The sequence below is a fragment of the Catharus ustulatus genome, chromosome 6 (genome assembly GCF_009819885.2).
Source record: "Catharus ustulatus isolate bCatUst1 chromosome 6, bCatUst1.pri.v2, whole genome shotgun sequence".
Lineage (NCBI taxonomy): Eukaryota > Metazoa > Chordata > Aves > Passeriformes > Turdidae > Catharus > Catharus ustulatus.
The window spans coordinates 40,642,652-40,659,315 of record NC_046226.1 but is presented as its reverse complement, the minus strand read 5'-3'; the positions used below and the strand labels follow the sequence as shown (position 1 = coordinate 40,659,315).

The following is a 16,664-nucleotide window of genomic DNA, read 5'->3' as shown; positions in this document are numbered from 1 at the left end:
TTAAAGTATTTACAGGCCAGGTGGCAAGACATTCTATTTCATAATAGAACCATCACTATTCCAAATCATAGTGGTGATGGACATCAGTTTCCTTATATCAGGAGGTTAAAACTGATGTAAGCTTTCTTAAATAAGTGAAGCCAACAACAACAACAAAAAAAGAAAGCTACCAGAATATGACAGCAAGATGAATTTTGCTATCTACTTACTAAATACATTTCAAATCAGTATTAAAGACAGCAATATTGAGGGAAAGACAGTCAAGAGGAAATAGACACTTATTAAAAATATCACAATATCCTACTACTATACTAGCTCAGGATGTGTTTGTTAGCTAAATGAGGTAATTTTCAGAAACTTATTTTCAAATACCAGTCATGTAGCAAAACATTTTTGTTTTCTTTTGAAAAACAATGGAGTGATGGGCATATGATTGTAAACATTTACTCACTATTTCACAGAAATATATAACATTACAAAAAGGTTCCCTAATGACATATAAAAAGAACCACTACCTACTTTTATACAACATCACTTATTATTTCTTAATTGATTTCATAAGACTTCCCTAGGAAAAACTCTCTATGAAACAATTGATGGAAGAGAAATTTCATACACTGTGTTTATTTCACTGTGATTTACCCAGTTGGTTCCAGACATAAATAAATAATTTGGATCCAAAGTTGAGCTCAGAGATCTTTATTCATTTCAATCATAGACAAGAAGTTAAGCTTTTTAAAAACACTCATGCAATGGAATACGTATTTTAAATATACTAGTAGTATATCTTGTTTTTTACAGCAATGATGGTAGATGAAAGTCTAAGATAGAATTAGGTGATAAAAAATTCAACACTGGTATTTAAAAAAAAAACATGACCTTGATTTGCTTTAAATGGATCCACTGCTACACATACTGTACTGAGTAACACATATCACATAGTCATACCTTCACGGAATGCTACATGCACAGGTTCATGTAGTACCATTCTGAATTTTTTATTCATTACCTGACCACAGGAAGACCTCTTCCCAAATAGCAATATGTGCTCACTTCTAACTTCCTTCATTCCCTAGCTATATTAAAGAAGCACACACACCAAAAAAAAAATTAAAATTAAAACATTTTGCCAAGATTATTTGGCTGTAAACATAATGCTGAAGTTTTATGTATAGTTTCTATCCAGAAAAGCTCAAGAGACTCAATTTTCTAGACAATTTATTCTTCTGATGAAGTACACACGACCCAGCACAGGCCCTTGAGCACGATAAGACGCAACCCTGCATTACACTGTTACCACTATGAAAAATAATCATATACTTTCATTTTTTTTCTATTCTATTATGGGGTTACAAATTCACAAAAAAAAACAAAACACTTGTTTCTCTTTTCCCCTCAAAATTCCATTTTTCTAAATGTGATTGTTGAAAAGCCTTGCCAAAACCAGGCAATTTAATTATAGTTTATTGATCAGGTCATCTCTGCATTGGCTCTTCTTCAACATACCACACTTGAACACATATCAAGTAATTTTTTTCATAGTTGTGTTTAACAGGAGTGAAACTCAGAGATCTAACTCAAAGACCATCTTTGGAATTCTTGTAAAATAAGGTTCTATTAAACACAGCACCTTCACTGGTATTGAAACCAACATGCGCAAAAGTTACACGAGGAAGTCAGTTCTACATACACAATAAAAAGGATTGAACCCAGCACAGAAGTGTAGTCAACTAGATGAAGGAACAAGGTATGAAAGAGTCACATTTAGGGGGAGCAACGTGGGCCATCATTTTGCAGTACTATTGAGAAAGGTTTATCTCATGCAATACAGACTTCTGGAACAGTTTGGCTAAGGTTTTTATTTTTTTGTTGTTTTCCTTTTTTTATTCTCTTTGGTTTTTTTGTAAGTTTGATTGTTTATTGGTTTGGGAAATTTCAAGTGTTGAGCTGACTCTTCTCTCCTGCCCCATTCTCTCAGATTTTCTCTGCTTACCCAAAACAAAATACAGATCAAACACATTGAATGTTGGGATACCAACAAAAAGGAATCAAACTGGACATATCATTACAATTACACACAGCCAAACCATTCTTAATGTACAGTTCTTAGCTTTCCAGAAATGAAGATCATTATTTTAAAATGTTTGAGGAGATTTATCAACAAGAAAATGGAGGAATAGGAATCAATTCTGACAATAAATAAAGAAAAACATTATGATATCATAAACCTTTTATCCAAATCATCCCAAAAATAATATATTCAAGTATTTTTAAAAAGCCCACAACATTTTATTAACTATCTGGTCGTTAGCTTGTTAAGAAATAATTTGTCTTCCCTTATTTGCTTAGGAAAAATGCATTTTTCTATTTCTTTCCTTAATCTCATCTAATTAAATGACAGGTGGAGAAAGATAAAAAACATGCTTACATGGCAAAAAATCTAGAACCCTCTCTAAAATTTGACTGCATGCACTGGGTCAGAGGAACAGAGGAAAAAAAAGGTAAAATTCTTCTTGCCTTGAAGAACACTGAACACTCTGAGAAACAGAATTGAGAAATTTAGCAGCTGAACAAAGATAATCAATTCATAAACACAACAATCTTACTAGATGAAAGAAACACTTGATTACTCATCATAACAGGCAAGGAATTAGACCAAAAAAAGTTACATCCTTAAGCAGAGTATGAGAAAAATTACATTTCAGAAAAAGTACTGTGGATGTGAACAAAACAGAAAACAGAAAAAAGCATTTCTTCATACTTATGACTGCAGCATAGATTAAAAAAAAATTTTAAAGTTCTTTTCTGTGTGCATATGCATACATGCCCCTAACACCTCCAAAGAAATGGCACAGATTAAAATACTGTTGAAATACAAAACAGCAACAGAAGTGGTTGGTCATGACCTAGTGAGCAACTACAGGGAAAGAGCACATACATGCACAGGAGTACTGAACTGCATCAAAGTTCTGATTATCTTCTGTGTCAAGCTAGCTGTTAATCTTTCTCATGCTTCTCTACAGAAGAGATTTGAATCTCACTGCACACAGATCTGGAGAATAGCCATAGATTTTTAGGAAAGCACACAACACCTACTCACTATATATGGCACACACTAGGAAAAGATCCCAGATTCTCTCTGCCATCAACTCCATCTCTAGAGGACAGGTTTACAACAGTTACACTTATTAAATTATGAAAAAGTTGATGCAAAGGAATAAAAGCAGGTGATAAGCAATCCTCTGACAGAAGACAAATGGAAAAACCCTCAAGTTCTCCCAAATTTAAGGGATTTGCAGAGTTCAACACTGAAAAATCAGTGCTCCAAAAACGCGTGTGGAAGAAAAACTGAACGAGAGGCGGAAAGCTGATGTTATTAAGATATTCTCTGAAGCCTTTAGAATGCATGAACTACATTCCACTAATTTTCTGAACAGAGTTCAGGTTTTCCTTTTTCTTGGCCTTGCTTCAAGCTATGCTCCCTGCTCTAGTGAGACACCAAAAGCATTAGCCCACTCTAATATATGTTGCTATAAAACTCTTGCAGATTCTGAGATTATTTTTCACTGGTCACATCCTAACAACACTTTCTGGAATACTGCTATTGGACTAAAGGGTCAAAACTAAATATAAGCTGCTAGCTGAAAAATCTAGGTATCAGTGAAATACTTCTGATTTAGTTACTTTTGACTTCAAGTGTTTGCTTTAGAACAGTAATAGTTTTCAGAAATATACCATTTCAAATAAACTATGTAGCACTGATGTAGAATGAATGCTCCATTTTCAGTTTTTGCAAAATAACTTCCAAAAATATCCACATTAATTTTTCCCATCCAGTAGGGCTTAGTAATTCTGATTCATCATACAGATAATTTTCCATCAGAATACATTTTAAGAAATGCATATTAGTTAACAGCAACAATTATTAATTGAAAAACAGAGATTCCAGGTACATGTACATTAGTATTCTGAAATATATGGAACACTAGGATAAAATATTACTACATAATAAGAAAACATGTCAATCAGTAAACTAAGAACAACTAGATGAATTGTTTGAATTTAACTAGAGGGACAAAATTAGTGCAAGCATTTTCAATATGAATGTTCTTTTAAAATAGAAATGGTTTAGTAGCAGAATAATACAAAGATCATAAATTATTTTCAGTAAAATAACTCAAAAACCTATTCTAATAGTATTGCTACACTAGAAAAAGTTTTATTCCATTTATTTTTTATTCCAGAAAGTATTGTCATACTACTGCTAAGAGTAGTCCATCACAGCACACATATACTTGTTTTCATAAATATTCTGACCCCTGTTTCCATGATCTTGCAGTCACAGAAAGGTGCACAATATAGCTGACATTCCAGAGCCTTCTTTATCACTGACTATGATTAATGAACTATTTTACAATGCCCTGTGGGATGCTAATCATAGCATTCAGGAAATTATCAGGATTCAAGAGTCCACTTCCCACAACTTCATTAGTGGCTTTTTAGTGTCCTCTTATGAAATACATGTGGCTCATCAAACCAGTTTTCATTCAGCCACTCTCCACAAGACACATGAATTCTTCTCAGAGGGGTGTTATGAACACGTAACAATAGCATACATAATTTTTCCATATTTGTTTGACTTCAGCAACTACCAAAACACATTGAAATGAAGACAAGATAATCAAGGAGAAGGCATGCATGACAAAGATCGTGCATGAAAACCATCAACTGCTGCAAGTATTCACTGACCACCTGCACAGTGCTGAGCGGTGCTTTTGGGTCTGTGAGAAAGGCACTGTGTTGCAGGGTCACTCACTCTTACAGGACAATCAGCAATCCCCTTGAACCCTTCAGACTGTGCTCATGCCAAACACAACTGAACGTAACGCTGCCAACACAATCAAAGTCATTTGGCAACGGCGCAAAACGGAAATGTCGCCCTCCAGAAGTTTGCAATTCCAGACTACTATCTGCTTGAAGGGAAATATAAAGTAAAGAGATATTCTCATACATTCAGAGACACTAAAACCATGAGCTTTGCCTAGTGCTGCAACTGTAGCATGCAGAAAAAAGCAAATTTCAAGACAAGGGAATTTCTACACTGTGATGAATCAAGAGAAGAGAGATACACAGTAGTTGTGCCTTCCTGAGCCAATCTTAAGGCATAGAGGGGAAAGGAGTACTTTTCCATCGTTAAAAATAAAAAGAATACCACAAATATTGATATGGCTGGGAAGGAAGGAAGGTACAAAAAGCAGTCTTTTAAAAATAGAATTTAGTGAAAACATTAGCATATTTCCTGGAAAGGAACATGTTCAGTGGTAGAATTGCAAAGCCAACACTCATTCAGAAGGATTCTACCATTAGCTCAACAGGTGAAAAATCTATAAATCTATATATCTTCTAGAAAGGGGAAAGGAGTAACAAAACTACTGCATAAGAAGATGCAACATGATGCCTGAAAATGCATCTGGCTGGCAGAAAAGGAGTTGGTAATGCCTTGAGACAAGGATGGATTTCACAGATTTATTTATTCCTGGTACTGTGACACATTGTATTTACACAGTATTTGTGATAAAAATGTTAGCAGTAATGTGCTGACTTGGGTAAGGGTGTATTAAAACCCTGCCCCCAGAGGGGAATATGGCGCCAGGAATTGGACTGGGTTTCCTCCATCAGTGGTCTGTAATATCTTTGTTTCCTGAGCCACAACATGAGGTCTCAGCTCCATCTGCAAGGCCAATGGCAATCCTTGCTTTCTTCCCATCTAATGTGTATATTCTGCAACACTGTCTAATACATCATGACTACTATCTTTGCTTTGTGATCCAATGATCACACACTTTCTCCTATTTCTTGTATCAGCACCATGTATGCTCTCCAAGAAAAGGCACGTTTTACTAAAACCATCCATGAGATTCAGAGACATTAAAAGAGAGAATGAGAGAGAACAAATGATTTCCAGATAAATTGCTCAACTGCTTAGCTACCAAACATCTGTTTTCAGCCCTCACCAATGCCTTTTCATATAGGATTAAAGCTCAAATCTTCAAAATTTCTCAAGTAACACTTCAACAGAATAAGCTTCTTAAATCTCTGAAATGAGATCCACTTCCCCAGAACCTGCATTTTTACAGCTCTCTTCCAAACCTCTTAAGACTATTTCTGACTAATCTTAGGAACCCCAAACTAGCCATTATACACTCACCACAGCCCATTAATATTGTATACAGCAGTTAATATCACCTCCCCTACATCCTTCTACTGGTTGTGTTATTCAAAACCATTGTCCCTAATCCATAAATGCAATCTACAATATTGGTCTCTAGACCTGGGATCACACATTTGGCTCTTCCCAAATACTTTCCATCTCTACTTGCCAAGCAATTTAACAGTTAGTGATCTCTTTCTATCAAATTTAGACATTTATTAGGAGCAATGCATTTTTCCCAAGAGCTAAAGCCAATGACCAAGAACCTCCTGCCATGTAGCAATGAGGAAGCCTTCCTTAGAATTTGAAAGTTCCCTCCTTACTGACAGGTTTTTGGATTCATTAACTAATTTTAATACAGTTAACATGAACTATGACAAATATGCTTAGGCAAAATCAATCTGATTAAAAGACAGTATCATTAGGATCAGTTTCAAGTGGATCACCCTATAATTAACCTCTGTCTTGATTAGTTTTTTTCCACATACTGGCAAGCATCTAATTGTTATCCTTCCCCTTAGACTTGGTTTATTTCAATATTTGTTTAAGAACAAAAGTACCAAAAAAACCCACCAAGACTGAAGTGTAAAAACAATTAAATTCAGGTTTTCCTATGCTAACAAGATCTGCCCATTTCTGCCCAGAAGTGTTTATTAGCCACTATTTAATATAATCCAAACAAAAAAGAACTACTGAATTGTCAGTGTGGTATAATTACATCATTAAAAGCAGCAAAGTCAAAACAACTGCAGAATATTTCTGTACTGTAGATGTCACCTTGACATTTATCCACATCTTGTTCTCCTCATGATAACTACAATTTCTTTCACTCAACAGCAAAAAGTAAGACTATCACCCCCTCTACCATTTCATCTAAAAATGATAACATAAATAAAAAATCATAACTCACAGACAGATTTACCACATCTACACTATCTCTCTGTATTTCACACTAAAAACAAAATTATAAAAATCCTGTAATGTACATCCTCACCTATTTAACTGAAAGAACTTGTGAAGCAGGAAACTTCTTGCCTGGCTATTTCCTCTGATCTTGTCCCCTTAAACAATTTGTCAATACCAAAGTTTAGTTTCACATAACTGACTAATCCTAGACATTTTAAAAGGTATAGACTAACAGTGATATTTGAAATTTGACTTTTCAGGCACTGTAAAAATAATAGTAATTTAGAGCCAAATAATATCCGCCAAGTTATGTCTAGTTTGGGGTTTTTTTTCAAATTTTCAGTTGATGTTTTAGATTTGGACTATTTAAGTTTAAACTTGGATGCATTCAAGATAAAACATCACTTTGTCCATTGGAAGAAGTATTTAAGCTAAAAAAAAATTTAAATAAAAACCACTGCAATATGAAGAAAGAGATCCTATGCTCCTTCTCAGCATCTTTTGCTAAAAGCTACTCTCCCTATGCTTCATTCACAAAAAAGACAGACAACTTACGGGGGAAAATTTTTAATCCTTAATCAGCATCACATTATTTCAACCTCTCCTCACAGGTCATGGATCATGCATTATATTGTCAATACTGTTTTCTTCTGGACTCTCCAATTTGGCAAGATAATTTTGATTTCTTTGGAACCACACACATAATGCATGCACATTAGACACAATGACCTAGCTGGTTCCATTTCTACCCTAGGTTGTGCAGAGAGATTTACATCAGTTTCATGGTGTTGAATGACAGCGCTTTCATTTACTCATCCTGGTGTGATGTTATGCTCTCAGAACTACTTTTTGTGCATGATACTCTTGATTTAAGGTCAGCTCTTAACCCCCAATCTCTTTCTTCAGAACTCTGTCATTCCTTATCCTGGACTTGGCCAGTTTTCCTGTAATTTAAAAGCAGTATTTTAAGTTTGCCCTTAATGTCTTGAATCCCATTTCCCCCTGCTCATTCTAATTTCTTGCTTCATATTAAATTCTCCTCCAATCTTCCAACCTCTCTGCAGTGCCACAGCCTGGTGTCATTTTTCACTGCCCTAAACATGTGTGTCAATGGATCCATTAGCATCCTCTTTTCTTAAAAAAAAAACATTAAAGACTGTTATTTGTGCTGCTGCATCAGAAATGCCTTATCCAGAACACACTTTTAATAAAGAATACAGTCCAGAGAGACAGAGGAGCAGGAAGCAATCTTCCAAAGAAGAATCCAAGTTAAATGCCTACTAGGATAGAAAAGCACACTGAAGCCAAATGTTTGAACAAGAAACAGACTTTGCTGATCCTCAGGCAAGAGGGAAAGTAGCAAGCAAGATCATAGATACTCCAGAATGACAGAGGCACAGTCCTGATAAAATGGCAGGGCAAAATCAGCAACATACCCTCCTGAAAAGGTATTTTCCATCAGGAATCATACACTGATCTATTTAGATATAAAGAAACAGAGAATATCTATCTAAGATTTTAGGTGCCCTTAAAATAAATAAAACTCAAGATATACAGGCCTTTTCCAGAGATTAGTTTATCTTGAAAGCCTATCACAGATTAATCTAACTTACAGAATATCCGAGAAAGGATAAGAAAGTGTTTTAGAATGCAATGAGAAATGCTGATTTGGTCTTTATTTCTCAACAAACTAAAGAACAGCAGTTCATAGATAGAATGGCTTAGACTACGTGTGAAATATGATTTGGGGGAAAAAAAGGAAAGGCTACCATGGAAATGTTTTTATATCTGAAAAGAATCAGGAAAAAGATATTAATTAAGTATATGGATGATAATACAGTTTATCAAGCCAGACTGTGTTAGCAGAAAATAATTCCAAATGCAGCTTGTTACAAAATCTGACCAGAAGCAAGAATCTAACACAATCCATGGATTGCATAATAAAGTAATACAGGAAAGATATCGTCTTCTCTGTAGTGCTCAGTTACTTGTCTCAACCCACCAGCACTACCTAGATCTTACCTAGACACTAAGCCCAGATCAGCTTTCTGCCACTGCTCAACCTCCCTCAGCAGTTGAGCAATGCATACACCAAACCACTGGCTTAACTCTAGCTCCAGGCACTGCAGTTTATAGACGTGCACAAATCCTTTTAATTACCCTCCCACACAAGCTAAACAGAAAAGGCAAGAAGAGGTTTCATGCAGTTCTCAACCTCTTTCTTGCTTTGGAAGGAACACATCTCTGCTAAACAGAGTCACACCATCACCACAGCTTCCGGACAAAGCAAGCTGGTGTGAACACCAAGCAACAGGAAGTACAAAAGTAAGTAACCACATATGCATGCATGTCTGCAAGCAGGCTTTCACAAAGAAACAAATTTTAATTTACAAAACTTCAAATCGAGATACAATTGTTGTATTACATAACATCATGTACAAGGGACCAGCCAATTCTGACTGCAAATGAGGTTTTGAGAAGTCATGAAAGTTCTACCTTTTGTTCATTTTCAGAGTCTGGAGCACACAGATACTACACATGGGGTTGGAGAGTTGGAGGGTGGAGTGGGGGAAAGAGTGTTACAGACTTCCTAGTTACCTGCTAAGATTTTTGTACCCTGTGAATCATTGTTTCTACTCCACATCAATAAACCATTCCAACTAACTGCAATGGCTGGGAGGGATCTGGCAAAATTAGCCACTTCTAGTCTAAAGCTTCCACAGAAGCCTGTTCTTCTCCAAAGTCAAATCATGTATTCCCAGCCTAACAACTTCAAGAGCATTACTTCAAACTGCTGGGCAAATTCACTGACTGGCAGCTGCCTAAAGTGATAGGCTACACACCCAGTCAAATTGTTCAACTGTGGAAGTTTAAGAAATTTTCACAACTTTCTTATCATAGTGATCATAAGAATCTTTTCTACAGTTGCATCCAAAAAAGAATAATGTCATAATATGCTTGGTTTCTAAGTTCACACCCAGATTCACATTTCAGAGAAGTTCACTTCATTCTTTAAGCATTCTTCTCAAAATTAAGAGAGTACCTTTCTACTAAGTTTTATCTAAATTTTTTTTTAAAGTGTCCTCAAACATGGTACTTTCCCAGACCTTCAAAACCATAAGAATCTGAAGCATCAACTAGCACTGGATCCAGGATATCCCACCCACAACAGTTTAGTTGCTTAGAACTCTTGAAAAACTTCATGGAGTAGGGCCTGTGCCCAGCCTCTGCACAAGCACAGTTTATCTCTGAGAAATATACGTAGTATCTGCAATATAGATGGAAAGGGTCCCAGAAATACTGCCAAAGAAATACAAGATTTGGTATGTAAGACAGAGGGTACACAATGAACCTACCAAAGAATTTCTCTTTTTAGAGAAGAGAGGCAAAGAGGAGAAGGGAGAAGAATAGGTATAAGGAGAAACAAAAGGTGAAACGGGTATCTGATTGGTCCATTTTGGCAGTGATCACTGAAAAGTGAACAGCCTGGCCTCTTTTTTGAAATGTTTCCTTTTCTCAGCTGACAAAGACTCATCAACAGAAGAACAATTTTCAGTTGTGAAGACAGCATCACAGAGAATGAGAAGTACTTACTTTACAAGCAATAATTATTGCTCAAATTAACATTTTTGGGGATTCTTCTTCCTTACTTTCATTTTGAAGCATAGGCAATTTTCTGAAAGTAGAAAAGAGGAAAAGATCATTAGTTTTTATCACACAATCATTTAGGTTAGAAAAGACCTTTAAGATCATCAAGTCCAGCCACAAACCTACCACTGCCAAGCCCACCACTAAACCATGTCCTTAAGGGCCATACTTAGGTATCTTTTAAATTCAACCAGGGATGGAGGCTCAACAATTTCCCAGGGCAGCCTTTTCGAGTCCTTAACTACCCTTTCAGTGAAGAAATAACTGTTTTAAACAAAATCTTACTTTGAGGTTATCAAGGCATGGAGTTAGTACATCATTTCCTAACACTTGTCTCACTAATTCAGAATGGCAGCATGCTACTGAACTAAAAGTTGATTCCTGGCCGTTTAACAGAAAAGCAATCAAAAGCTGCAATATCAGACTCTGAAACAGCAATTAATTGGTTGTTGAAAAAGCTTATTTGTGACCCTGACTTCAAGGAAAGGAATGAAAGCAAGGAAAAAAAATAAATAGGAAACCAATTAAAGCAACAATAGTACCAGGAACAGGAACAAAGGCAAAAAAAAAGATAAATGCCTCAGATAACTGACTTTTACTGCAATGAGAATTCTGCCAAATTAGTCTTATTTTTGAATGAAAATTAAGTGATTTTCTATTTCAAAGAGAAGCTTCAGCAGCTGCACTGTTTAATGAACAAGGTGAACTGGCAACTCTAAAGCTCTCAAAAGCAGCAACAGTGATAAAAACCAAACCTGAATTCTGTGTTTTCCTATTCATGTAATAAATTATTTAAAGTAATCAGCACCTACAAAGTCAGAGCCCATGAACTTCCAAAAATAGAACCCTGAGGGAAATAGGGAGCTTATTCTCATTTCTATTTGAGATGGATAGTTTGGGTATACTTCGGCTAAGGCATTCAACGAAGGTTACAGTTTTTGCAGTGATTAAGTATCTCAGAAATTCAAACAAAAAAGACAACCCAGTTACTCCATGCCTAAAAAATAAAATCAGAAAAAGTAAACTCATTTTTTATTGTAGCTCTCATCAAATCAACTACACAGCCTGCTTCACAAAAACAGAGAGGTGAAACTTTCAGCTGAAGGTTTCAAGACCTTCAAGAAGCCAAGCAGAACAAAATACACATTAGAGCATGGTCTACTCATACTCATACTTTTGTATGAAGCATTATGATGTATTTTCTTACAAGTTCGTAATTTCAACCTCATTAACAAGAAGAAGGTAGTACATTATGTGAGCCATATATAAGGAAAAATAGATTTAGACAAAGTGGCTCATGGTAAACATGAAATGGAAACATTTACATTTCATAAAACAGAAAGAACTATTACTAAATTTACAAATTGATTTATTTGAAAGCAATAGAATTGCAAGCAGTACCAAAAGACCTTCCAGACCTACCAGGCTGGGCAAATCACCATGCCCTACATTACCAAGAGGACAGAAACAAAGCTCTTTGGGTTTTTTCCCACAGTTCCATAAAAAGAATAGTCAGTCACCTGACATAAATTGTGATTATCTTAAAAGAGCCAGCCTATTCTGAAACATTCAAAATTACCAAAAAGTTTAAAATTTTACAGTCAATTTATTATTACTGTTATAAGTGCATGACACATTGTTGGCTTTTCGCAACTATTAGGATAAATGCTCTATGCATAATGTTAAAATAGTTTTTCTGTATGAATGTAGGTTTTTTCTAATAGCAAAAGTTAGACATACTTTTTTCTGGTATGCTTAAACTACCCACTTAGATAAAATAACAGCCCGTAAACATATAATAGAAACGCTGCAACTAACACAATTATCAACACTCACCAGCTGCAAAAAGCCAAAACCACCACCCAAATTAAAAAAATAATAAAAAGAAAATTAAAAGCACAAGCCAAAAAACATGGATGCTCTAAAAAAGCAGACCCAAAAAGTAGCCATGCTAAATAGTTCTCAAAAAAGGTTAAACTAGTTAAACTACACATAAAAAACTATAAATATGCAACAAGTTGATGTATTGTAAAACGTATTTAAAAAGGGGCGTTCCCAAAGCAATCATTTGCTCTTAGCAGCTTACCAAGCATCCAGCTGTTTTAACCCTTTACTCTATGCGTGTCTCCTATTGTCTTTTTATTAAACCTTTTAAATTTTACCAAAACAGTAAAACATGATTTTCACATTACTGCTAATAAATCCCTGAAATTTGAATTCTATTCATAATGTAAAAACTGAAAGTATTTTAAAAAATCTTCACATTCGTGTTTCAACCACTTCAAGAGTATTTAAAAATATCACTAATGAGAGACAGTGGTTCCTTCCAGATAAATTTGCCCTCTTACACAGATCTTTTTGGAAATAAAGGTCATGAAGTGACCTTATGGAAATTTTGGTTATATGTCCAATTCTGACTTTGAATTTCTGGGTGTACACAGACCAGTCATTGCCTTTTTTCTTTTTGTTTTTTTTAATTAATCTATTAAAAAAAAAATCCATCCTTATAAAGGATTAAATAACAACTGCAGTGTTTAATCCAGTCTCTTGCATTACAACTAAAACTGAGTCCAAAACATTTCATCAACACTTTTCATGTAATTTCAGCTGCATTTTAAAAAGACACAAAATTTGAAAGCACAAGAGCAAGGTAATAAGAGTACAAGGACACCATGCTTTAGTGACTGTAACTACAGAAGTGTTAGATTAAAATACCTACATCACCTTAGGAATACAGAGGATTGCAGCAAGGAGGAAGAAAAAAAGGAAACACTTCTCCCATCCCTTCTCCATTTGACTGGGGCAAACCGATTTAATTCTGAACACAGACACTAGAACCATAAGCCAGGCCAGAACTACTTTCCCAATACCACAGGACAAATCAGACACAGCACTCAAAATTCCACCTTTAGAGAATAGCAAATTGTCTCTGCTTCAGAAGAAGATAAACTATGCACTAAGAAGAGAAAAATAAAAACAATAAATATTCCCTTCAGATATGTACAGGATACCGCTGGTAGCTGTGAGGAACAGAATTTGTAAAACAGAAAACTTTATGACAAGTAACTATCAAATTTTTCCTGTCTGCTCTACCCTCTTTCTCAGAGATTTCTGTTATTCCAGTATCAAGAAATCTCAAATGTTCATTTTAAATTTCTGAGTCCAGGAGCAACCTTATCATCTTACACAGTATTCCTGTATAAACATATAAAATATCATCTCGAATCACTGAGTTTCTTTCTCCCCATTACAGAGACCAGACCTCATCTTCTGAGTTTCAAACAAGATTTGTTCTTAAATTTACACCTCAAATATATTTCTTTTCAGATGTTTCTCTCCCATATATGCCCTCACACCCAATAAAGACAACTGCTATTTCTCCCCAGGTCTAATTTGCCAAATGCTTTCTTTCTCCTTTAAGAAGGCAAGTTCAGCTTAATCACACTAGTTCTTTCTTATCCAAAATGACTTGCTTTCTTCTGAGTGTGACTGTGATCAGAGCTAATGTCAATCTAAATGTAAGTCAATGAATGCTTTATTGGCAAGTCCTAACAACCCATTTTTAAAAGCTAGAAACCAGTTGGTGTGGTTTAGAATCGCGTTACTCTCGCCAAGCCACATCATCTGAGAAGGAAGCAGAACAGGAGCTGGGTTATAGAACAGCAATCTGCCTCTGATCACCAGTCTGGTTCTATCAGGGTTCTCATCAGTGCTTAAGTACATGAATTTCCAACCTTTTTTTAAAATTTATTAAACATTTTCTATTACTCCAAAAACATAAATCTACTCCCAGGTGTGCTAATCCTACTTTCTCTAGTACAAGCAATTTCTGAAGCACACAGACCAGTTTTTCAGTAAAGTCACCCGCATACTCTGATGCTGGCTCTACAGTTTCAAGTTTCAAGAGGAGTAACTGAATCTATGTCAGGGAGAACACTGCATGAAAAGAATCTATTTTAAACATCTTCAAACACTTAAACACAATAAAACCACTTCAAACAAACAAACAACAAAATCAGTAAATTGATAAAGAAAAAGAAATGGAAAATTACTCCTTCTGTAAGCCCAAGTGAGGCTCAGAACATGATTTTTCCAGTTTTAAGAGATAATGTATGATTCTAATGGAGAGGTAGAAACTGAAAAACTGATTTTCACTTCTCCTACATCCATCAATCCATCTGTCTGGTAGCACTGCTAGTTGCTGGTACTAAGCAAATTTCCTTAAACAAATATAGAAAGAAAAACATCCCACAGAGACAGAAGGAAAGTTAATCATTTTTATGTATATATTTTTAAAATCATATAGGGTTTTCTATACACATTATATAATAGTTTGGGGTTAGGTTTTGCTGTTTTGGTTTTTTTTTTCACATTCCTTACTGCTAGGAGCTAAAAAGCTGGCATATGCAAGGTGCAAAGTCAAATCATCGAACTTCTACTGCACAGAGAAGCTCTCAGGAATCATCTGTTTTGCACAGAAGTGCACAGGATTCTTTCTTCAGTTCAATTTGGCATAGGAGCTTCCACTTCAAACAAGCTTTGATTACCACTGGTTTGAGGACAGACAAGCTGGTCAATGAAATTCCACTTTCAATCAAGCCTGGTCTGGGAGCATTATTCATCAATATTCATCAAAATAAGCATCAAAGACAAAGATCTCCCCACACTTGTTTTTTCTTTGCCACTTTGACTTTGTTCTAAGAGTACACCATTTTTAACAGCACAAATAATAATTAGGAATAAAATTTGGTATCATTAAATGCTTATCCTTAACAGAAGAAAATATTAAATACTTGCTTTAAGGTACAAAGTCCCTTCATGATACTGAAATTTTGACACGTAATGGTTTCTCAAGGCACAGACTCAGAACACTCTACAAAACCGATGCAGTACACAATCCCCTGACTTCTTTCATGGACATATTAAAGAACCAAATGAAGAATTAAGTTACAAAATAACATCCCAAATAACAAACACATTTTTAACCTATCCACTTGCCAGAAGGTGGCAAGGGAAGGTAATAAACCTACGTAACATTGCACAGTTCTCAAGCTCTTTCCTGCTCCTCTCCCTCAAGACACACTGGCCCAAACACCTGACTCATGTCTCTCTTTTATTTACTAGGCCCTAGCTGACACATCCCATTATTCCGGGAAGACACATCACTGTTGCTCAGTGTCTGCAGGCCTACATTTTTTACTTTACAGAGTTTAGTGTATGCTAGAGTGACATTGCTAATACATTACACTACTGCATGTGTAGTGCAAATTTGGGGAAAATTTGGAAAAACACTTCAAGCACTGGACCTCTTTTAGTTCTCTCAAATCCAGGAAAACATATGCTTCTTTTCCCCAGAGTTCCACTTTTTCTCAGCCATGTGAAGTGCCATCTGTGCTTCCCAGCCTGGCAGGCTAAAACTCTGCTGTCATTCAAATCACCAGCGAGCAAATTAAAGGCAAAGACTGTCCTCTTTAATAAAACAACAAGACTTACAAATGGCAACCTAGATCACAGCTCCAAAGGAATGAGTGGCAAGTGTGGGTAGCTAAAGGGTCACAGGGAGGAGAAGATGGCAAACAGTAGAATATCTCTAGAGCTTCCTTGTAAACTTCTGCTTCTCAGCAAACACAAGAACTATGGGAAAAAAAAACAAGAGTAGCTGGAAATCTTGGAAAGTCAAAAAAATATAACTCAAATGACACCAACACATTTCATGAGATACTCCATCCTGTTAGAAGGCAGACTTGGCTCAGGGAGGACAGATATATAGGGTGGGGCAGGAAATTTTGTCTTGAATATCTTAAGATTAGTATCTGAAATACAGAATGCAACAGCAGCCAAGCACTCTGCATAACATTGGAATGGGGAAGTTACAGTAAGAAGGAAAATGTAGACCTAT

The 16,664-nt window shown here is 35.7% G+C and overlaps 1 protein-coding gene across 4 annotated transcripts in view; it reads right to left on the bottom strand.

The window, feature by feature from the left end:
* FUT8 (fucosyltransferase 8) overlaps positions 1-16,664 on the bottom strand; it is a 100,365-nt gene that overhangs the window by 67,345 nt on the left and 16,356 nt on the right. For 3 of the 4 annotated variants that reach the window (XM_033062236.2, XM_033062239.2, XM_033062237.2), the window contains exon 2: positions 10,712-10,793. The gene's annotated coding sequence lies outside the window, so the exon portion shown is untranslated. Of the gene's footprint in view, positions 1-10,711; positions 11,217-16,664 lie in introns of those variants that run through there. The other variant, XM_033062238.2, reaches the window with a different exon arrangement.